Source organism: Bidens hawaiensis, unplaced genomic scaffold (assembly GCF_021521415.1).
Source record: "Bidens hawaiensis isolate Kalapana, Puna unplaced genomic scaffold, B.hawaiensis_p1.1 tig00000097_1, whole genome shotgun sequence".
In the NCBI taxonomy this organism is placed as follows: Eukaryota; Viridiplantae; Streptophyta; class Magnoliopsida; order Asterales; family Asteraceae; genus Bidens; species Bidens hawaiensis.
This window is the reverse complement of record NW_027491017.1, coordinates 7332564-7356871: the sequence shown is the minus strand read 5'-3', so window position 1 is coordinate 7356871 and position 24308 is coordinate 7332564.

Here is a 24308-nt window from a genome sequence, read left to right as displayed (position 1 = left end):
AGATGCAGATGATCATCCCAACTTCCACCAAAATCTAAAACACAAGCACGTAGCATATCCTAAAGGGTTTGGATTGTCCTTTCGGATTGTCTATTGGTTTGAGGATGATACACCGTACTGATGTTTAATCTCGTTCCCATAGCTTCATGGAACTTATTCCAAAACCTCGAAGTAAACCGAGTATCCCTATCAGACACGATCTATAACGGTACACCATGCTTAGATACAACCTATTTTATGAACAAGCTTGCTAACGTTTCTGACGAGATAGCCTCTCGTATAGGCAGAAAAAGTGAGCACTCTTGGTTAAACGGTCCACAGTCACCCAAATGGTATCATGATGCTTAGCTGTACGAGGTAGCTTAGTTATGAAATCCATGGTGATGTGTTCCCATTTCCATTCAGGTATTTCAAAATGCTGCATTTTCCCATAAGACTTCTGATGTTCGGCTTTGACTGGTAAACAAGTTAAGCACTTACTAACATAATCCACTACATCGTTCTTCATTCCTGGCCACCAATTGTCTCTTTTCAAATCTTGGTACATCTTCGTATTTCCTGGATGAGTCGAGTATCTTGACTTATGAGCCTCATCTAAGATTTGACCTCTGAGATCTCCATGGCGTGGAATCCACATACGGTCAAATCTAGTCTTAACACCATGAGTGTTTTCAATCAACTCATCTTGCTGGTCGTAAAGTCTTTCTTTCCTCACTAACTTATCATCTACCAACACCTCTGATTGCACTTTGATGATTTCTTCAAAAAGACTTGAATTCATAATCAGCTGGTATGACTTTACTGTTGGAAGGACTTCCTCATTCTTACGACTTAACGCATCGGCGACCACATTAGCTTTACCAGGATAGTATTTAATGTCGCAGTCATAATCTTTAATGAACTCTAACCACCTTCTCTGTCTCATATTCAGTTCCTTTTGCTCAAAGAAATATTTCAAACTCTTATGATCTGTGTAGATGGTACACTTAGTACCATATAAGTAGTGCCTCCATATCTTAAGAGCATGCACTACAGCTGCTAGCTCTAAGTCATGCGTTAGATAAGTACTCTCATGGACTTTCAACTATCTGGATGCGTAAGCTATCACTTTCCCTCGCTGCATCAACACGCAACCCAACCCACGATACGAAGCATCGGTACAAACAACCAAATCCTCGTCACCATCGGGTAGAGCAAGGATTGGAGCTTGCTCGAGTCTCTTCTTTAATTCTTCAAAGGCTTCTTCTTGTAACTTACCCCAACTGAATACTACCGTCATTCGGGTCATACTTGTCAACGGTGCAGCTATCTTGGAGAAACCTTCGATGAATCTCCTATAGTAGCCAGCTAACCCTAAGAATCTTCGTATGTTAGTCGGATTCTGTGGAGTTTTCCAACTCGTTATCGCCTCAATCTTAGCTGGGTCCACGGTAATCCCTTCAGGATTTATTACGTGACCTAGGAATTGCACCTCTCTTAACCAGAATGCGCATTTCAAAAACTTAGCATACAATTTCTCTTTCTTCAGGGTCTCCAACACTTCCCTCAGTTGCTCTACATGATCAGACTCGCTTCTAGATTAAATCAATATATCGTCGATGAAGACGATGACTGACTTATCCAACATCGGCTGAAACACCCTATTCATCATGTCCATAAATGCTGCAGGAGCATTCGTTAGACCGAAGACATCACAAGGAACTTGTAGAGTCCATACCGCGTCCGAAACGCTATTTTAGGGATGTCTGCCTCTTTCACACTCAATTGATGATAGCCTGACCTGTGATCTATTCGTGAGAACCAACTTGAGCCTTGGAGTTGGTCAAACTGATCATCTATCTTTGGCAAAGGATATATATTCTTTACCGTAAGTTTGTTCAACTCTCGATAATCTATGCACATTCTCATAATTCCATCTTTATTCTTCACGAATAACACTTGTGCACCCCATCGGGAAACACTTGGTCCAATGAAACCCTTGTCGAGGAGTTCTTGCCGTTGGGACATCAGTTCTTTCATATCAGACGAAGCTAGACGGTATGGCGCTTGCGCGACGGGTTGGGCTCCTGGTACTAAATCTATATGGAATTCTATCTCTCGCTCCGGTGGAAACCCTGGAAGATCCTCTGGGAAGACATATGGGTTGTCGCACACGATAGGAACATCTTTCATTTCTTTCATCTCGGCCGTAGCGTTGACAATATACGCCAGGTAGGCACCGCACCCTCGCCTTAACAATCCATCGGCTTTTATCATCGAAATGACATTAAGCCCAGAACTTTCCTTATCATCGTAAACCGCCACCGAACTACCATCCAAGGACTTTAACCTTATCATCCTACTTTTACACACTATATGAGCCTCATACTCAGACAACCAATCTTTTCCCAAAACCACATCGAACCCTCCTAAGGTCATAACGTACAAGGTAACAGGGAACTCGTGTCCCTCTAACTCTATCTTACAGTCCTTAACCATTTTCATTATTTAACCGAAGTGTCACTAGCGGTTTCTACTATAAAAGTTTCAGACACTTGGCAACATTTCATTTTAACAATAAAAGGGCGTGGCTACGAAACTTTTGTTCGCACCCGAATCAAATAATACAGAAGCGGAAACATCGTTTACTAGAAACGTACCTATGACGACATTGGGAATCCGCTTGGCTTGTTCTTGGGTCAGGATGTAGGCTCTAGTCTTTGGCCTGGTTGGTTCAGCATCTTTCTTCCCGCTTCCTCCAGCTTCATTCTCAGTACATTCTCTTGCAAAGTGACCCGTCTTACCGCACTTGTAACATGCGGACTTTGCAGCACAATCTGGAGCGTAATGCCCCACCTTCCCGCACTTGTAGCAAGCATTCGTACCGAACTTACACTCACCAGCATGACTCTTCCCACACTTATAATAAAAATCCGAACCCTTACCCCGCCTGCACTCACCAGTGTGTGCCTTGCCACAAGTCTTGCACAACCTGTTCTCCCACACTCTTGGCTGCCTGTTCTTAGGGTTCTACATTTGGGTACCGGGTCGTTTAACAGGAGCGACCCATTTCTTCTCTTTATTTTCGTATTCCACCACCACACCATCCGCAGCCAGGTCTCCATAAACCATCTCTGCGAGTTCGACAGCAGAGTCAAAGGTAGCAGCTTTACTTGCCCGGACTAGTATGCAGATTTTCTGTGGCAATCCCCTCACATAGAACTTGATTATTTTAGCCTCAGTGTTAACCATATCGGGTACCAACCTAGACATTCGGTTGAACTCGGTGGTATACTGACGATGTGTTATCGTCCCAGCTTTCAAGTTTAGGAAGCTCATCTCCTCCCTCTCCACCTCGGCGTCAGCAAAGAATTTCTTCATAACCAGTTCTTTCAGATCCTCCCATATCATAGCCTTGATTTCCTCTTAACTCTTTTTTTGCTCAATGGATTCCCACCAATACATTGCCTCATCACCAAATGATTGGGTGGCGTAACCTACAGCTTGGTCAGGATGACACTCGCTGATGCGGATAATTTTATCCACAACGGTTATCCATTGGAGAGTAGCGATTGCGAATCCCAGAACTGTCAGCTTCGACGGGTCGCATCCCTTAAAGGACTTATAGTTGCACCCACCTCGGCCTCTTTTCTTGTCATCGGCTTTCATAGACTTAACCCCACTCGAGGCTTCCTCTTTTCTTCCTCATCTCTCCTACCATCACCTCCTGCCCCTCCAGCAGTTCTTTCATGGCTTCCAGCAGACCCTCCTGGAGTAATATTCTTTACAATTGTGGCTACAGCTTGAACAATAGCTGCTTGAATTGCGGGATCCAGTTGAACCCCTTCATTGTTGTTCGGGTCTCTTCCAGCTGCGCTCCCTTCGTCTCCGGTGTTGGAAGCTGTCTCAACCGAAGGTTGTTGGACACGACGAGGCCTACCACGACGTCCAGTGCGACCTCCAGTTCTCCCAATTCCTCCAGCTTCCACATTTCCTTCCATTCCAACCATCGTATTCTAAAAGGGAAAACACAAACATCATCACTCAAGGAACTGTTTAGTACAATGATAGTAAGGCTAATAGGTAATAACAGTGGCCAGCTGTGATTAGCTGATCACATTACTTTCCGTGTCCGATACACTCCCCTTTATGAGTCTATTTGTGATGGTTCTACTTTAAACAGTTAATCAATCAAGGAAATCAATTAATCCTATCTCTACTATTAACATACATTACTCAATCATACCTTTACCTTTACTGGGCTTGCTTGAGCGATACATGGCATTCTTGAACTGGCATCTTCTTTCTTTTCTTATTTAAATCTCATTCTCTGTTCAAGTCTAAGCATATAGGATGCTTAAATCTCTCGAACTTTGCTCTGGTACCAACTAGTAAGGCCTCGTAACCGGTGCCTCACATTTGGGCGTTGGATTTACTCATCAACATAGTTCAATTCATCATAGATAATAAAAGCATGCGCGAAATATAAAACTTTCAATAAAACATACGTATTAATCAATAACTTGTCTTAAAATAAACATCTTGTCTTTCCAAATATCATAATATTAAACATAAGCGTCTCGAGTATTCCGATGCCAGCCTCTTATTCAATGCCACGTGTTCTCCTCAAGCGAGCTGTCTCATCCTACTCACGTGCGTGCATAGTAAAAGTCAGCTACGCTGAGTGAGTTCTAGTTAATAACATAACATACATTACTTACGTACTTACATACATTCATTCATACTTTCATATTTAAAATTCTACTTTAATTTATTCTATTCTGCCTCGGATATTATCAGGGTCCGGTCCCTTTTTCTGCCTTGTATATTATTAGGGTACAGTCCCTTTTCTGCCTCTAGATTTTTAAAGGGATCGGTCCCTTTTCTGCCTTGGATATTATTAGGGTCCCGTCCCTTTTCTACCTTTCTATCTCTTAAATTCATTCATAACATACATACATAACTTTATAACTTGATAATACGTGCAATATCCGAAGATCGTTCACGTACCGACAAGCAATCATTCTTACCTTTCACATAATCACATAAGACATACACTTATCAGTTAGGATAAACGTATTAACAATCACATCGAGTATGCACACAGCCCCGAAAACATAACACAAATATGGGGCTAGAAACTCACATGGATCCTGTTACGCTCGCTGTTAATCGTTATTCCCTTCTTTAACTTAGCCCGGCTAACTGTTAAATATATATATATATATATATATATATAATATACTCATTAATTAACCGTATAATTAATCTAGGTTGGACTCGCTGTTTAGTTCATGACAATGGGCTAGTTTATTTAAAATTAGATATGGGCTTAGTTTCATGTGGACTTAGTTAATTCAGGCCCAACTGTCCATTATCTGGGCCCAACTGGACTTAGGCCCAAAACCCAAAAGAGAACTGATCAGCCGAGAACTCTTGACAGTGAACCATGATGACCGAGAACCTGTCCTGGCCGAGAACCCTGATCTGACCGAGAACTCAAGTTTGACCGAGATCTCATGTTGACCGAGATCTCCTTTTTTTTTGACTGAGAACTCTTTTCTGGTCGAGAACCTTTGTTGACCGGGTTCTCGCGTTGACCGAGAACTCAAGGTTGAGGTTCACCGAGAATCCCTTGTCTAATGCATATAGGCCATATTTTCATTCTTTAAATTCCATTTTAGGCTATACTACGTTTAATAACTTCCTATTTCTCAGGCTCCTTAACCGTTTTACATTTGCTAACATTCCATTATCAAAATCTAGTTCGTTTTTAGCATAAAGCTCGAACCTTTAGCCATAAAACGTTCTTTACTAGATCTAGGGTTTCCTTTATGAATTGTACCTAATAATGAGTCCATTACGTCCACTTTAAGCATCAAGTTTGTTACTTTATGGTTTGTATATATCCAATCTATTCTACGTTCAAGTTTCAAGGCTAATCGTTCATAAAAACGTAAACTTTAAAGATCAAGAACGTACCTTTAAACGTTTTTAGGTCACGGTCTAGCTTGGTTATGAAATTGAATCGTGTAACTAGCTTGAATATCGAATATAAATCAACGATATTTGATCGTTTGATCTTGGATCTCACCTTCTCTCTTGCGACCGATTACGGAAAGTTTGTGTGTGTTTTTATGTTGTAGAGAGAATAAGATGGATAAGATGGGTAAGATGGATGGAAATGGAAAGATTTAGGGTTTAAGTGGTATTTATACTCCCTTAAGCCCATGGACCTAAAGCCCATCTTTCCTCTTTGGTTCATGATTAATTCCTTTTAATTAGCCTACTTATCTTCTCTCTATTATTTTATTATTTCAGCCAATTCAAGTAAACTCATTTATCATAAGAAATAATATTAAATATTATTACTTGAAATCTTGGGATGTTACATGTTCGCATTATAGTCAGGGCGAATAAACCTGGTACTTTTGACTCTATTGTCAAACTCGCAGAGATGGTTTATGAGGATTTGGCTGTGGATGATGTTGTGGTGGGAGAAGAGAAGAAAGATAAGAAGTGGGTCGCTCCTATGAAACAGCCCGGTACTCGGTTGTGGAACTCCAAGGACAAGAAACAGAAGGTGTGGGAGAGGAAGTCGTGTAAGACTAGTTGTAAGATGCACGGTGGAGAGTGTAGGTGTTGGTTCCGATATGTGTCATAAGTGCAGGAAGATGCATGTTGGGGAGTGTAGAGTTGGATCTAATGTATGCTATAAGTGTGGTAAGGCAGGTCATTATGCTCATGAGTGCAGTGCTAAGCTCGCATGTTACAAGTGCGGTAAGACATGTCACTTTGCCAAAGAGTGCACCAATGGTGGGGTCAGGGAAAGCGGAAAGAAGGATGCTGAACCAACGAGACCAAAGTCCATAGCTTACATGCTGACCCAAGAACAAGCCAAGCAGATTCCAGATGTCATCATAGGTACGTTTCTAGTAAATGGTACTTCCGCTTCAGTATTATTTGATTCGGGTTCGAACAAAAGTTTTGTGGCCACGCCATTTAGTAAATTAGCTAAAATGAAACGTTCCCGAGTGTTTGAACTTTTATAGTAGAAATGCTAGTGACACTTCGGTTAAAATAATGAAGATGATTAAGGACTGTAAGATAGAATTAGAGGGACATGAGTTCCCTGTTACCTTGTATGTTATGACCTTAGGAGGGTTCGATAGGGTTTTGGGAATGGATTGGTTGTCTGAGTATGAAGCTCAGATAGTTTGTAAGAGTGGAATAATAAGGTTAAAGTCCTTGGATGGTACTGCGGTGACAGTTTATGGTGATAAGGAAAGTTCGGGGCTTAATATCATTTCGATGATAAAAGCCGAAGGTTTGTTAGGGCAAGGGTGCGGTGCCTACCTAGCCTATGTTGTCAATGCTACGGCTGAGAGAAAGAAATGGAACATGTTCCTATCGTGCGCGACTACCCAGAAGTATTCCCTGAGGATCTTCCGGGGTTGCCACCGGACCGAGAGAAAGAATTCCAGGTAGATTTAGTACTAGGAGCCCAACCCGTTGCGAAAGCACCTTACCGTCTAGCGTCGTCCGAGATGAAGGAATTGAAGTCCCAACTGCAAGAACTCCTCGACAAAGGTTTCATCAGACCAAGTGTTTCCCCGTGGGGTGCACCTGTGTTGTTAGTGAAGAAGAAGGATGGAAGTATGAGAATGTGCATAGACTATCGTGAGCGGAACAAGCTTATGGTAAAGAATAGGTATTCTTTGCCTAGGATTGATGATCTTTTTGACCAACTGCAAGGTTCGAGTTGGTTCTCACGGATAGATCTCAGATCAGGCTATCATTAGCTGAAAGTGAAAGAGGCAGACATCCCTAAGACAACATTTCGGACGCGGTATAGACACTACGAGTTCCTCGTAATGTCGTTCGGTCTAACGAATGTACCCGCAGAATTTATGGACATGATGAATAGGATGTTTCGGCCGATGTTGGATAATTCGGTAATCGTCTTTATTGATGATATATTGATTTATTCAAAGAACGAGTCTGATCATGCTAAGCATTTGAGAGAGGTATTGGAGACTCTGAAGAAAGAGAAACTGTATGCTAAGTTTTCGAACTGCGCTTTCTGGTTAAGAGAAGTGCAATTCCTAGGTCACGTGATAAATCCTGAAGGGATAATCGTGGACCCAGCCAAGGTTGAGGCGATAACAAATTGGAAAACTCCACATAATCCGACTGATATACGAAGCTTCTTAGGGTTGGCTGGTACTATAGGAGATTCATTGATGGTTTCTCCAAGATAGCCGCACCGTTGATCGGTATGACCCAAAAATCGGTAGTATTCAGTTGGGGAAATTTTAAGAAGAAGCCTTTGAGGAATTGAAGAAAAGACTCACGCAAGCCCCAATCCTTGCTTTTCTTGATGGTGACGAGGATCTGGTCGTTTGTACTGATGCCTCGCATCGTGGGTTAGGTTGCGTGTTGATGCAACGAGGGAAAGTGATAGCTTACGCATCTAGACAGTTGAAAGTCCATGAGAGTACTTATCCAACGCATTTTTTAGAGCTAGCAGCAGTAGTGCATGCTCTCAAGATATGGAGGCATTACCTGTATGGTACTAAGTGTACCATTTACACAGATATAAGAGTTTAAAGTACTTCTTCGACCAGAAGGAATTGAACATGAGACAGAGGAGATGGTTGGAGTTGATTAAAGATTACGACTGCGACATTAAATACTATCCTGGTAAAGCTAATGTGGTCACCGACGCGCTAAGTCGCAAGAATGAAGAAGTCATTGCAACAGTGAAGTCGTACCAACTGATTATGAACTAAAGTCTATTTGAAGAAATCACCAAAGTGCAGTCAGAAGTGCTGATAAATGAAGAGATGATAAAGAAAAAAAGAATTTATGGCCAGCAAGATGAGTTGATGGAAAACACTCATTGTGTTAAGACTAGGTTTGACCACATGTAGATTCCACGTCATGGAGATCTTAGAGGTTGAATCTTAGATGAGCTTATAAGTCAAGATACTCGATTCATCCTGGAGCTACGAAGATGTACCAAGATTTGAAAAGATATTATTGGTGGCCAGGAATGAAAAACGATGTAGTGGATTATGTTAGTAAGTGCTTAACTTGTCTACAAGTCAAAGCCGAACATCAGAAGGCTTATGGGAAAATGCAACCGCTTGAGATACCAAAATGGAAATGGGAACACATCACCATGGATTTCATAACTAAGCTACCTCGTACTGCTAAGCATCATGATACCATCTGGGTGATTGTAGACCGTTTAACCAAGAGTGTTCACTTTCTGCCTATACGAGAGGCTATCTCTTCAAAAATGTTAGCAAGCTTGTTCATAAAAGAGGTTATGACTAAACATGGGGTACCGTTATCGATCGTGTCTGATAGAGATACTCGGTATACTTCGAGGTTTTGGAAAAAGTTCAATGAAACTATGGGAACAAGATTAAACAACAGTACGGCGTATCATCCCCAAACAGATGGACAGTCTGAAAGGACGATCCAAACCCTTGAGGATATGCTACGTGTTTGTGTTCTAGATTTTGGAGGAAGTTGGGATGATAATCTATATATGGCAGAGTTCTCCTATAACAACAGTTACCATTCAAGTATTGGTATGCCAGCATTTGAAATACTTTATGGTAGACGATATAGAACCCCGGTTTGCTGGGGAGAGATTGGTCAAAAATAAATGGGAAGTCTAGAAGTGTTTCAAGAAACATCTTCAAAATTAGATCAGATTAAGGCAAAACTGAAAGCTCCTCAAGAGAGACAGAAGTCGTACGCTGATAAGCGGCGATGACCAATTGAGTTCAATGTTAATGTGATGCTTAAGGTCTCACCTTGGAAAGGGATTATCCGTTTTAGGAAGAGAGGAAAGTTGAGTCCGAGGTACATTGAACCGTTTAAGATATAGCTCGTGTGGGTGAAGTGGCTAACAAGCTGGAATTACCCGAGGAGTTAGAAGGAGTTCATTCAACCTTCCATGTTTCTCATATGAGAAAATGCCTGGCTGATGACACGTCGCATGTGCCATTGTTGGATATTGAGGTTGATGAACAACGAAACTACTTAGAGCAACCCATAGAGATTGTTGATCGCAAGGAAAAGAAACTTCGTCACAAGATTATACCCCTGGTAAATGTGATATGGAAGCATCGCAAAGGATCAGACACCACTTGGGAAGTTGAAGAAGAAATGCGCAAGTTTTATCCAACTTTGTTTAAGTAAGAGTTAATTTTCGGGGACGAAACCTCTTTAAGGGGGAGAGACTTGTAACATCCCGAAATTTCAAATAATAATATTTTATATTGATTTATTATGACGGAAAAGTTTACTTAAGTTATTAAGGGAATAATAAAATAATAATGATAGAGAGATAAGTAGGCTAATTAGATGGAGCTAATTATGGACCAAAAAGGAAAAGGTGGGCCTTAGGTTCATGGGCTTAAGGGAGTATAAATACCTCTTAAACCTTATTCTTTTCCATTTTCATCTTTCCATAATCTCTATACAATCAAAACACACACATATACCCTCCCTCTTACGGCCGCAAGCAAGGGGAGGAGTCTGAGACCAAAACGAGCAAGAATTTTGATTAATCTTAGACATTCAAGCAAGATACAAGATCATAAACAAGCTAACCCAAAGTCTAAAAATGCTTAAAGGTACGTGCTTTAACCTTAAAGGTTACGTTTTTATGAACGGTTTTCCATGAAACTTAACCTAGAGTAGATCGGGTCTAGATGTTTCATAAAAATGCAAACTTGATGTTAAAGATGAACCTAATCAACTTGTTACCTAAAGACCTAGCTAAAACGGGTTTGCAATTGATAAAGGTTTAAACTTTATACCTAAAACGGGGTTGGATCTCGTTAAGGAAATGCTAGCGGGTGTAAAACGGTTAGGATGAATAGAAAAGGTGGTTAAACCATTGAAATGAACCATAAAACAATTAACTGAGCTAGGGTAGAAATGATAAGATAGAAAAATGAGATGAAAGCATCATGTATGGGGTTCTCGATGACCTGAGTTTTCGGTCACGAGTGCTCGGAGAGTTATCGGTCACGAGTTCCCACTGAGTTCTCGGTCAGACACATGTTCTCAGTCGGAACATGAGGGTTCTCGGTCAACACGGAGTTCTCGGTCAGGAGAGTTCCCTGCCTTGGGTTCTCGGCCACACGGTTCTATTTTGTCTTGGGCCTGAACCCAATTGGGCCAGAAACTTTAGGGGACAACTGTGCCAGATGCCATGATGGATAGCTGGGCCTGGCCTAACTAAGCCCACAAGATGTTAAGTACATGTCTAATCTAAAACAAACTAGCCCATTATCTTCAGCTTAACAAACAAGCCCAACTTAGAAAATACGTTGGTTAACTAAAATTACCGACTAAATTAATTATGCGGTTAATTAACTAATATATATATATATATATGTATATATATATATATATATATATATATATATATAACAGTTAGCCGTGCACAATTAAGGAAGGGGATAACGATTAACGGCGAACGCAACAGAATCCAGGTGTGTTTCTAGCCCCATTCCTTGTTATGTTTTTGGGGCTGTGTGCATACTCGATGTGATTGTTAATACACTTATCCTAAGTGATAAGTGTATGCCTTATTTGATTATGTGGAAGGTATGAATGATTGCTTGTCGGTACGTGAACGATCTTCGGATATTGCCCTTACTGTCAAGTTGTAATGCTATGTATAATGTATGTATGATATGCATGTATATATGTATGAATGTAAATTGATGTATGGTTGGTAACTAAGAGGGAACCGAACCCTAATAATATTCGAGACAAGAGGGAACCAGACCCTAATAATACTCGAGGTAAGAGGGAACCGAGCCCTAATAATACTCGAGACAGGAGGGAACCGAACCCTAATAATATTCGAGGAAAGAGGGAACCTGTAAGGCCCCGAACCCGGTAGCCCTACTTTAGCGTCGGATTTACTCATAAACACAGTTCTTACAAATCAGAGTTCATTAAAACTTTCGCGGAATATAAAAACTTTCAAGAAACGTTACAGCAATCCAAAACTTGCCTTAATTAAACATTCTTGTCTTTCAAAATAAACGTCAATTACATTAAAACATCTTCAGTCTCCTATTCGCCCACCATGTGCCCGCTCAAGCTAGCTATCTCATTCTACTTACCTGCGTGCATACTAAAAGTCAGCTACGCTGAGTGAGTTCTAGTTAATCAAGCAACTTATCATACAACCACTACATACAATATATACGTATCCGAAGACACATAGTCCACAGTCTAACATGCCACTGCTTAACCACTTAATTACCCCTATAGCTTAGCCTCTTAATTACCCCTACAGCTTAGCCACTTATGCCACTTTATGCCACTTGATACCACTTTAATAACGAATATCGTTATGCCACTTTGCCACTTTAATAACGTAAATCACGTATAGGCTTACCCTACTACGTACTATCGTCATGCCACTAACACTCTTACTAGACTCTGCCACTTCCATCACAATCTACCCCTACTTGTCTACAGCACACTTTATATCAATACAATATTTACATAATAAGCAAGTCACATCATAGAATACATACACACTAACAACCACTTGACAATCACTATCCTTGGCGATACGTGCAATATCCGAAGATCGTTCACGTACTGACAAGCATTACATAATAGCTACTTGTATAAAATCTATACACTTACCACTTAAGGTAAGTGTATTAACACTTTCACTTCTAACCTGCTTACCTTACCACTTAGCCTCTTATTTACACCTACCACCTTGCCACTTTGCCACTTTAATAACGTATAACGTTATGCCACTTTGCCACTTTAATAACGTATAACGTTATGCCACTTTGCCACTTTAATAACGTAAAACGTTATGCCACTTTGCCACTTTAATAACGTATAACGTTATGCCACTTTGCCACTTTGCCACTTTAATGACGTAGTCACGTATAGGCTTACCCTACCACGTACTATCGTCATACCACTAACACTCTTACTACACTCTTGCCACTTCTAACACGCTCTACCTCTACTTGTCTACAACATGCTTCATATCATTTACATAATAAGCAAGTCACATCATAGCATTCATACCCACGTAATAACGATGGCACGTCCATGCTTTCCCTATCACGCGCTCACGTTATGCCACTAACACCCTTAGACTCTTGCCACTTCTAACACACTCTACCTCTACCTGCCTATATCACACTTCATATCAGTTCAGTATTTACCTAATGAAGTAAGTCACATCATAACATTCATACACGCTATCAACCGCTTGGAATTTACTATCCTTGGCGATACGTGCAATATCCGAAGATCGTTCACGTACCGTCACAAGCATTATAAAACATATACCTCGTATAACATCTATAGCATACACTTACCACTTAAGGTAAGTGTATTCACACTTCACATCGAGTATGCACACAGCCCCGAAAACATAACAAGGAATGGGGCTAGAAACTCACCTGAACTCTGCTTCTTCCTCCGATAGTTGTAAATCCCTTCTTTAACTGAGCTCGACTGACTGTATAAGTTACACGTATCATTACTCGCCTGATTTAATCTGGTGGCCTAGTATTAGCTTACTTTTACTTATCGTTTTTAATCTATTTTCTAATCGAACTTGACTTTAGGCGAAGTTAAACCTTAGGCGAACTTGGTTTTAGGCGAAGTTGTCATCAGGCGAACTTAGCTTTAGGCGAAGTTGCCATCAGGCGAACTTAGCTTTAGGCGAAGTTATCAGTTAGGCGAACTTGGCCGTAAGCGAAGTTATCAATTAGGCAAACTTGGCCTCAGGCGAAGTTATCGCTTTGAAGGCGAAGTTGCCCAGTTCGCGGCGAAGTTGCCTAGTCCAGCCGCTGTTTGGTTTCTATCAAGCATTTTGGCGATTTTAACACCCTTGTTATGGTTCAACATCACCCACTACGTTCCCCAACCGTTTTCGGTCGTTTATACACTATAAAGCTTGGATCTTTAAACTTCAAAGATCAAGAATCATACCTTTTGAGCTTGTTTGGATCTCGTTTAACTTGTTTAATCACAACTAATCGCTCACCCTCTCTCGGATCTTATTCGTTCCTCTCCTCGGCCGCCGGCGGTGTATGTGGTGTGTGCGTTTTGGGTTTGTGTAGAGATATGGATAAATGGATGGAATGGAAAGGATTGGGGTTTTAGGGGGTATTTATACTCCCTTAAGCCCATGGACCGAAGGCCCATATTTCCTTTTGGTCCATATCCAAACCAATCTAATTATCCTACTAAGTCTTCATATTATGTTGTTCCACTAACTCGTTTATTTCACCCGACAAAATAATATATTAAATATTACTTAGAAATTTTGCGATGTTACAAGTCTCCCCTCCTTAAAGAGGTTTCGTCCCCGAAACCTAGCTTATTTCTCCAAAAGGAATACCTTTGTAAAAGGAATACCTTTTTCTTTATAATCGCACACTTTATTGAATCACCTTTGCTTTCTGGGTTATCCTTCTTACTCCTGACTTGTAGTCATCGAGCGGTGATCATGTGTTTTAGCTATTAAGGTAGCTTGTCCATGAGGCTCTCAATGTGCCAAGTCTCATCTCACCTTCCCTAGGAACCTTGTTTTATATAACAACGCTAACTCCTAAGGCGACGCTTTACCCTCACATAACTATTTATCATAACCAACACGCATTCAAGATAAATTCATAGGTCGTTCATACAAAATCACAAGAAGTCACAAGTACTTCATAACATAAAAGGAAATCATTCAAGCTTGCTAAACAAACATGGGTTCAACTGTAACATAAAACACTCTTTAACTATTAACATAAAACAACTATGACATGCCACTTATTCTCCTGCAACCTCCTCAGCAGCTAATAGACCATCCTTTCACGCGTCTCCTCTTCCTTCCCCCACTGCCACGGCTTTTCCACACTCCCTAGCTATGTGACCTGACATACCACACTTGTAACACTTCTGGTCCTCGGTGCATTACGGGAGATGTGCCCCTTCCTCCCACATCGGTAGCACTGATTTGGACCAGCCTTGCATTCCCCCAAGTGCATCTTCCCGCACACCTTACATGCTTCCTTTCCTGCCATCTTCTGTGTCTTTCTTGCACGCTCCACGACATCCCTAGCTCTTTTAGTTCCTTTCCCTTCTTCCTCATCTTCCACTTCCACATCATCTGCCGCCAGATCAACATAGACCATCTCCGCCAACTCGACCGCAGACTCAAAGGTAACAGGTTTGTTGGCCCTGACTAACATGCGGACCTTCTGGGGAAGTCCTCTAACGTAGCACTTGATCCGTTTCGCCTCGGTGTTCACCATGTCAGGAACCAGCCTAGACATGCGGTTGAATTCAGTGGTGTACTCACGATGTGTCATCTTGTCCGCCTTCAGATTCAGAAATTTCATCTCGGCACTCTCAACCTCAGCATCAGCACAGAACCTTTTCATCACTAACTCCTTAAGGTCATCCCACCTCATGGCCTTAATCTCCTCTCGGGTCTTCCTTTGTTCCACAGTTTCCCACCAGTACATGGCCTCATCTCCAAATGACTGAGTGGCATAACCCACTGCTTGGTCGGGACGGCATTCGCTAATTCGGATTTTCTTGTCCATTGTGGTTATCCACTGGAGTGTAGCGATTGCGTCTCCCAGCCCAGTCAGCTTTGGCGGGTCGCATCCTTTGAAGGACTTATAGTTGCACCCATCTTGGCCTCTTTTCCTGTCATCGACCTTCACAGACTTATCCTCACTCGAGGCCTCTCTTTCTCCTTCCCCATCCTTCCTACCATCACCACCCGCCCCTTCAGCAGTTCGTTCGCGGCTTCCAGCAGATCTTTCGGGATTCAGGTTCTTCACAGCAGCAACTACAGCTTGAACGATGGCTGCTTGAACTGCAGGGCTAAGTTGAACCTCTTCGTTGTTGCTCGAGTTTCCTCCAGCTGCGCCTCCTTCGTCTCCGGTGTTGGAAGCTTCTTCTACCGAGGGTTACCGGACAAGACGAGGCCTGCCACGACGTCCAGTGCGACCCCCAGTTCCAACAATCCCTCCAGCTCCAGCCATTAGTATTCTAAAAGGGAAAACACAAACGTCATCAATCTAGGAATTATTTAGCACATGATTTGTAAAGTAAGTAGTTAATGACGTTGATCAAGTGTAATTAACTATTTGCGTTACTCCTCAGGTTCTACATACTTCCCTTCATGATTTCACTTGTGCTTGTTTATACTCTTAAACAGTTAATCAGTTAAGATCAATTAATCCTATCCCTAACCTGCACTCATTCTTCATTTAGCAAATAAGCCAACATTAACATACACCATTTACCATACACTTTACCTTTACTGAGCTTGCTTGAGTGACACATGGCTATCTTGAACTGGCATCTTCTTTCTTTCTCATTTTAAATCTCATTCTCTGTTCGAGTCTAAGCATGTAGGATGCTTAAATCTCTCGAACTTATGCTCTGATACCAACTTGTAAGGCCCCGAACCCGGTAGCCCTACTTTAGCGTCGGATTTACTCATAAACACAGTTCTTACAAATCAGAGTTCATTAAAACTTTCGCGGAATATAAAAACTTTCATGAAACGTTACAGCAATCCAAAACTTGCCTTAATTAAACATTCTTGTCTTTCAAAATAAACGTCAATTACATTAAAACATCTTGAGTCTTCAGATGCCAGTCTCCTATTCGCCCACCATGTGCCCGCTCAAGCTAGCTGTCTCATTCTACTTACCTGCGTGCATACTAAAAGTCAGCTACGCTGAGTGAGTTCTAGTTAATCAAGCAACTTATCATACAACCACTACATACAATATATACTTATCCGAAGACACATAGTCCACAGTCTAACATGCCACTGCTTAACCACTTAATTACCCCTATAGCTTAGCCTCTTAATTACCCCTACAGCTTAGCCACTTATGCCACTTTATGCCACTTTAATAACGAATATCGTTATGCCACTTTGCCACTTTAATAACGTAAATCACGTATAGGCTTACCCTACCACGTACTATCGTCATGCCACTAACACTCTTACTAGACTCTGCCACTTCTATCACAATCTACCCCTACTTGTCTACAGCACACTTTATATCAATACAATATTTACATAATAAGCAAGTCACATCATAGAATACATACACACTAACAACCACTTGACAATCACTATCCTTGGCAATACGTGCAATATCCGAAGATCGTTCACGTACCGACAAACATTACATAATAGCTACTTGTATAACATCTATACACTTACCACTTAAGGTAAGTGTATTCACACTTTCACATCTAACCTGCTTACCTTACCACTTAGCCTCTTATTTACACCTACCACCTTGCCACTTTGCCACTTTAATAACGTATAACGTTATGCCACTTTGTCACTTTAATAACGTAAAACGTTATGCCACTTTGCCACTTTAATAACGTATAACGTTATGCCACTTTGCCACTTTGCCACTTTAATGACGTAGTCACGTATAGGCTTACCCTACCACGTACTATCGTCATGCCACTAACACTCTTACTACACTCTTGCCACTTCTAACACGCTCTACCTCTACTTGTCTACAACATGCTTCATATCATTTACATAATAAGCAAGTCACATCATAGCATTCGTACCCACGTAATAACGATGGCACGTACATGCTTTCCCTATCACGCGCTCACGTTATGCCACTAACACCCTTAGACTCTTGCCACTTCTAACACACTCTACCTCTACCTGCCTATATCACACTTCATATCAGTTCAGTATTTACGTAATGAAGTAAGTCACATCATAACATTCATACACGCTATCAACCGCTTGGAATTTACTATCCTTGGCGATACGTGCAATATCCGAAGATCGTTCACGTACCGACAAGCATTATAAAACATATACCTCGTATAACATCTATAGCATACACTTACCACTTAAGGTAAGTGTATTCACACTTCACATCGAGTATGCACACAGCCCCGAAAACATAACAAGGAATGGGGCTAGAAACTCACCTGAACTCTGCTTCTTCCTCCGATAGTTGTAAATCCCTTCTTTAACTGAGCTCGGCTGACTGTATAAGTTACACGTATCATTACTCGCCTGATTTAATCTGGTGGCCTAGTATTAGCTTACTTTTACTTATCGTTTTTAATCTATTTTCTAATCGAACTTGACTTTAGGCGAAGTTTAACCTTAGGTGAACTTGGCTTTAGGCGAAGTTGTCATCAGGCGAACTTAGCTTTAGGCGAAGTTGCCATCAGGCGAACTTAGCTTTAGGCGAAGTTGTCATCAGGCGAACTTAGCTTTAGGCGAAGTTATCAGTTAGGCGAACTTGGCCGTAAGCGAAGTTATCAATTAGGCGAACTTGGCCTCAGGCGAAGTTATCGCTTTGAAGGCGAAGTTGCCCAGTTCGCGGCGAAGTTGCCCAGTCCAGCCGCTGTTTGGTTTCTATCAAGCATTTTGGCGATTTTAACACCCTTGTTGTGGTTCAACATCACCCACTACGTTCCCCAACCGTTTTCGGTCGTTTATACACTATAAAGCTTGGATCTTTAAACTTCAAAGATCAAGAATCATACCTTTTTGAGCTTGTTTGGATCTCGTTTAACTTGTTTAATCACAACTAATCGCTCACCCTCTCTCGGATCTTGTTCGTTCCTCTCCTCGGCCGCCGGCGGTGTATGTGGTGTGTGCGTTTTGGGTGTGTGTAGAGATACGGATAAATGGATGGAATGGAAAGGATTGGGGTCTTAGGGGGTATTTATACTCCCTCAAGCCCATGGACCGAAGGCCCATATTTCCTTTTGCTCTATATCCAAACCCATCTAATTATCCTACTAAGTCTTCATATTATGCTGTTCCACTAACTCGTTTATTTCACCCGACAAAATAATATATTAAATATTACTTAGAAATTTCCGGATGTTACAGAACCGGGCCCTAATAATACTCGAGGAAAGTAGAGCGTAATGCTCTTTAAAACATAAGTTACAAAGGTAAGTAAGTATAAGATAAAAGTATGAAAGTAAGAACGAAAGTATGTAAGTATGAATGTGTTGTATGTTGTAAGATTAACTAGAACTCACTCAGCTTAGCTAACTTTTAGTATGCACGCAGGTGAGTAGAATGAAGCTGCTCGCTTGAGGGGAACACATGGCATATGAATAAGAGACTGCCCTCGGAAGGACTCAAGACGTCTATTAACTTATGTTTAAATTTGAAAGACGATGTGTTTATTAAGACAAGGATATGGATTAATATGTAATGTTTCTATGAAAGTTTTATATTCCTCGAATGTTTTTATTAACTATGATATTTAGAACTATGTCTATGAGTAAATCCAACGTCCAAATGTAGGGCACCGGTAACGGGGCCTTACAGGTTAGTAGAAGTGATGTCCTTGAACAAACCCCCATTTGTGTAGACAACAATACACTTCACACAATACTCTCCCTAGCCGGGCACATCCCCTCATTGTCGTGTCCAATATGGTCCTTGAACACTGGCCTGGTTACGTGAAAGCTCTAGGAATTGCGCACCCCACAATTTTATTTTAAGCGACCACACTTCTCTTTCACATAGGTGATTATCCATGAATCATTAAAAGCATTAAGGTTAGAATGATTTACATAAATCATTAACCATATATTATGCTTGGCCTCCCAACATGTCACTGTTGTTATAGGAATGGACTAGGAAGTAACTAGACTCCCTTTATAATTTAGGAGTATATATATATATATATATATATATATATCAGCTTATGTTTCAACTTATACATAAGCTACACCCCCATAGTGACCACCCTTAGATATATAATTGGGTTGTCCTATTGAACTTAGAATTTGGGATCTCCAGTTTACTAAGTTATGTTTCCTTTACATACCCTTTTTCATGGGCTTTAGTCTCATTCCACAACTTGATCTCTACTAAACCCTCAGGTTGTTGGATCCATAACATTATCTTTGACTTTGTCAAGTCACTACAGATAACTTGCGTAGTTGAGATCAGTTGTCATGATGTGTACTTAACTTATAAGTTAATTTTGCCTAGTGTCAACTTTCTAAGACTATAACCTCAGTGGCCACCTGAAATTGGTTATAATATATGTCTTTGTAAGATACATTTATCATTAAGGCAAACACATCTCCATTATGCACTACGTCTTTTTTGACCTCCACTTAGTCGTGTGTTTGCAATCTTGGATTGGATTACAATAATCCTTATTGCTAAACCTTCCAAGTTCAAATGCAAGACACCTCCACATTTAAGTGCTACTGGATAACATTATCCAACTTTTGAATGGGGTAAAGAAAGGTTCGTCCTTTCTACACAAGTTTGATAAATCATATCAATTACCATTTCTACATACTTCTTAAGAGTAGTTTCTTAAATGGATTCCCCCACATTTCTTGCATTTTGATATAGTTTGTTTAACTTTACTTATGAAGACAACTAAAATCTCATGATTTGAACAAAACCACATCTTTGTATCAACGAGTTCATGAATGCTTACTAATAAAGTAATGCTTTTCATTAGTTTGTTATCAAGCATCACCAACTTAGAAGGATTTTAAATCACTCTCTAAGACAAACCTAGAAAGTTGAGGTCTTCTTAAGATCCCCATAAGTTATATTATTTCCTAGAAAGTTGAGGTCTTCTTGAATGAAAACCCACTTCAAATTTGTCTATACAGAAATCATTTATGTTTTGTGTATCTTTTGAATGTTTCATGTTAATTTGTCTTCGCAAAGCACCATAATTAACAAGTACTAGTCTAGCATGCTTTAGACCACAATACTTTAGCATATGAAGAGAAGTTGCATCATTCTGATTCTTCACAGCCATAATGTTATTACAATATCACTTTGAAACATTCACCCCTTAGCATAGACAAAGTTATGAGACTTGTTCACAATCCCAAAATGTTTCTTCTGGTAAGTCTCACAAGTTTGTATATAACACATAAATAACTTCATCATTCATTTAAGGAATATAACTTTTTTGCCTTTGATCTTCAAGACTTCACCATTGACTTATATGAACATTAAACACAAGTTTTAATCCAAATATTCTGGTGAATACATTCATAACTAACAGGATGAATGCTAGTCATATACAGTCACTATAATGATGAGATAAAGTCAATTGGATTGACACTTAAACTTTTGAAATTAATATTTTCTTCTTAAAACCATTTATTGAGATACTCTCTTAATATGAAAGACAACAATTTCACACATTTAAACAACATGGATGGTGGTAAGAAAATCTAGATATTCATCTATATTGTAAGTATATTTTACTGAATCTCTTAAGATTTGTTTAAATTCATTTACAATAGTAACATATATTTCTGTATATATGATCAACGTATTTATGATTCACACTTGGTGAATTTTCAAAGATATAATCTTTCATGAGCTTTCAAGAATTTAAACATCTCATCAACATATATTAATTCATATATTATAATTCATAAATACTGAACTTTCAAGAAGTTTAATTTCTTATTAACATATATTAGTTTATATGTTATAATTCACACTTAGTGAATTTCCAAGAAATTTAATTTCTCATTAACATATATTAGTTTATATATTTGTTATAATTCACACTTAAAGAATTTAAAAGATTTATATATAATATTCTTGTGTATTTCATCTTAATACACTCATCACGTTCTTCCATGACCCTCTCATAACTTGGTTATATATTTGATGTCTCATCTTAAACTTTAGTCAATGCAATAACTCACAAGTTTTTTCTTGTGCAAATTCTTCTTGCACTATCCTTTTTAAAATTATTTATTTTATTTTAAAATATTGATTTACTTCGTTGAATAATTATATGTGTTATCCGAAGATATTGAACACAAAATAACAATACAACCGAACTTACAAAATAAAGTGTAAAACACTTTTCAGAAGTAATTCAAACGAATAAAAAGAAGAAATTTAGATAACAAATCTTAAAATGTGTTATTATCATCAACACCTTCATTGTCCGATAGAAATCATCACAATGATATCCTTTTATACCATGATTTGAGGTACTCCCTCAATAGTTTTCTATGTGCTCATAAGGATAAGATCCTCGTTTCATCTTTGAAACTATGTACTTAAACAATAAAAATTTATCCAAAACAACAAGCTGTTAACTACATGCACTTTGTAAATTTTAACAAAACTTATGTTCATAACAACATCAAGTTTTATTTTATCGTTTATTTTATAAAATATATTTGTTTCTTTCGAAACCATTTAAAACCATCGGTTTCACAAATAAAAGCATATCTAACACGCACGTTAGACTATTAAAATGTTTATACAAGCGTTGTTTAAAGTTATAGAAAACACTTTCTAACACACTTATTAGAAAATTAAACATTGAGACAAAACTTTTTTAAACTATTTGTTTTTCTATATTATAGTATGAAACCTTTAGTTCATAAAACCTTATTAGCCCAAGAGTCACTTAATTAATACATAGTTAAAGCTTTCATTAACACTTAGTTAATGTTTTCATTGACACTTAATTAAGGCTATGATTATTGGTGACATAATGAGAGAAATCTTAATAGACACACATGAAAGTCTCATATGTACCATTTCACTATAATACAAACATGGAAGCCTATTTTTATATTTCACTAAAATGCATCCAATGGATGTCTCCGTGAACTATTTTCTAACACACTCGTTAAAAATAAACGATTACATAAACCGTTACAAAACTTATTGGTTTATATAAGATAAACCAAATCTAACACGCTCATTAAGAAATAAATTATTACAAAAATCATTATAAGGCTTATTAGTTTATATAAAATAAACTACTTCTCATACTCGGTTTAAGAAACGAGACGGTTGGGCAAACGCTTTAAACCATAGTATTCATAAATTGTAAGAATTTCTAACATGCATGTTAGGAAAATAACGACTGTAAAACCGTCTTAAATCAAATGATTGAATCATAAACCATTCATCTTGTATCATGGTATAACATTTAAGATTGTACCACATCTCTATAAATCCACATCTTGTATCATGGTATATGATTTAGGATTTTACCACATCACTATAAATCCATACATAACAATTTGTACTACATATATACTTTCAAAAACAAATATACAGGATTGTCGCAACAATCACAAAATAATTTTAATATTTTCCATGTACCCAATATCCTTAGTAAATATCCTTAGTAAAATGATTTAAGATTGCCTTAACAATCTCACAGAAATATGTTTTAAGATTGTATTTAATACAAGCCTCAACCACGCTCAATATATACTGTTTCGTTAATCTTTTGTTGCAATCAACGGAGTTGGGTCAAGAACAAGAATCTATAGCCATAACAAGGAAAACTAAGTCGAATGTGAAGATATTCAATGGGTAGACGACTCAAGTCAAGAAGTTTATGTTGAAGCTTTTACCAAAGACGTCGGCTTGAATATTCATATTTATATAAGTTGTGCTTTATATTTATTTATTTTTCTCTTTTGTACACGGTATTTCCCTTATATAACGAGAGTATCGTTATATTAATTTTATTTTAAATAAAAAGTGAACCTATATCCTACAATCTTAAAAAAGTTTGATATGTAAATGGAGGCTTCTCATGTATTTGACCCAGATACACGGTTATAACATCTCATTAAATAAAAAATTAATCTCACAAAATATTTGATATGAAAATCTTATAAAATAGAGATATACTAAAATTGATTTTAGATTTTTTAAAATATATATATTATTTATAATTAAGAAACAATTTTATAGTAAAAAACAATAAGCGACTTATGGGTCTCACCAAACCCATTATCTTTTAAGTCAGGTTATATCTCAGTTATTTGTGCCCTTTAATTATCAAAACTAAGTATATTATTAACTTCCTTACAACAAATAAAATTAAATCCAAAAAAATATATAAATATTATAACCAAATAATGTAAAACAACTCTCGTAATACGGGGGATTAAAGCTAGCGTGTGTGTGATGGTGAGTTCATTGGGGAACTCCAAAAAAGTGGGGAACTGGGGACCACTCTTCCCAACTTTTGATCAATTCTCCACATCCTTATGGTGTACTGGTAATCACCTACATCACATCATTTTTATAAGAGAAAAAAACCTCTTAAAAATCAAAAAAATAAAAAAAAATTATGAAACATAAAAAAAACAAAAAAATAAAAAAAAGCTAAAAACCAAAATGTTTATTTAGCATCTCCGGTTAAAAAAACCCTTCAAAAAAATCAAAAAAAATAGTTTAAAAAAATGAAAAAGTAAAGAAAATGTTTATCTAACATCCCCGT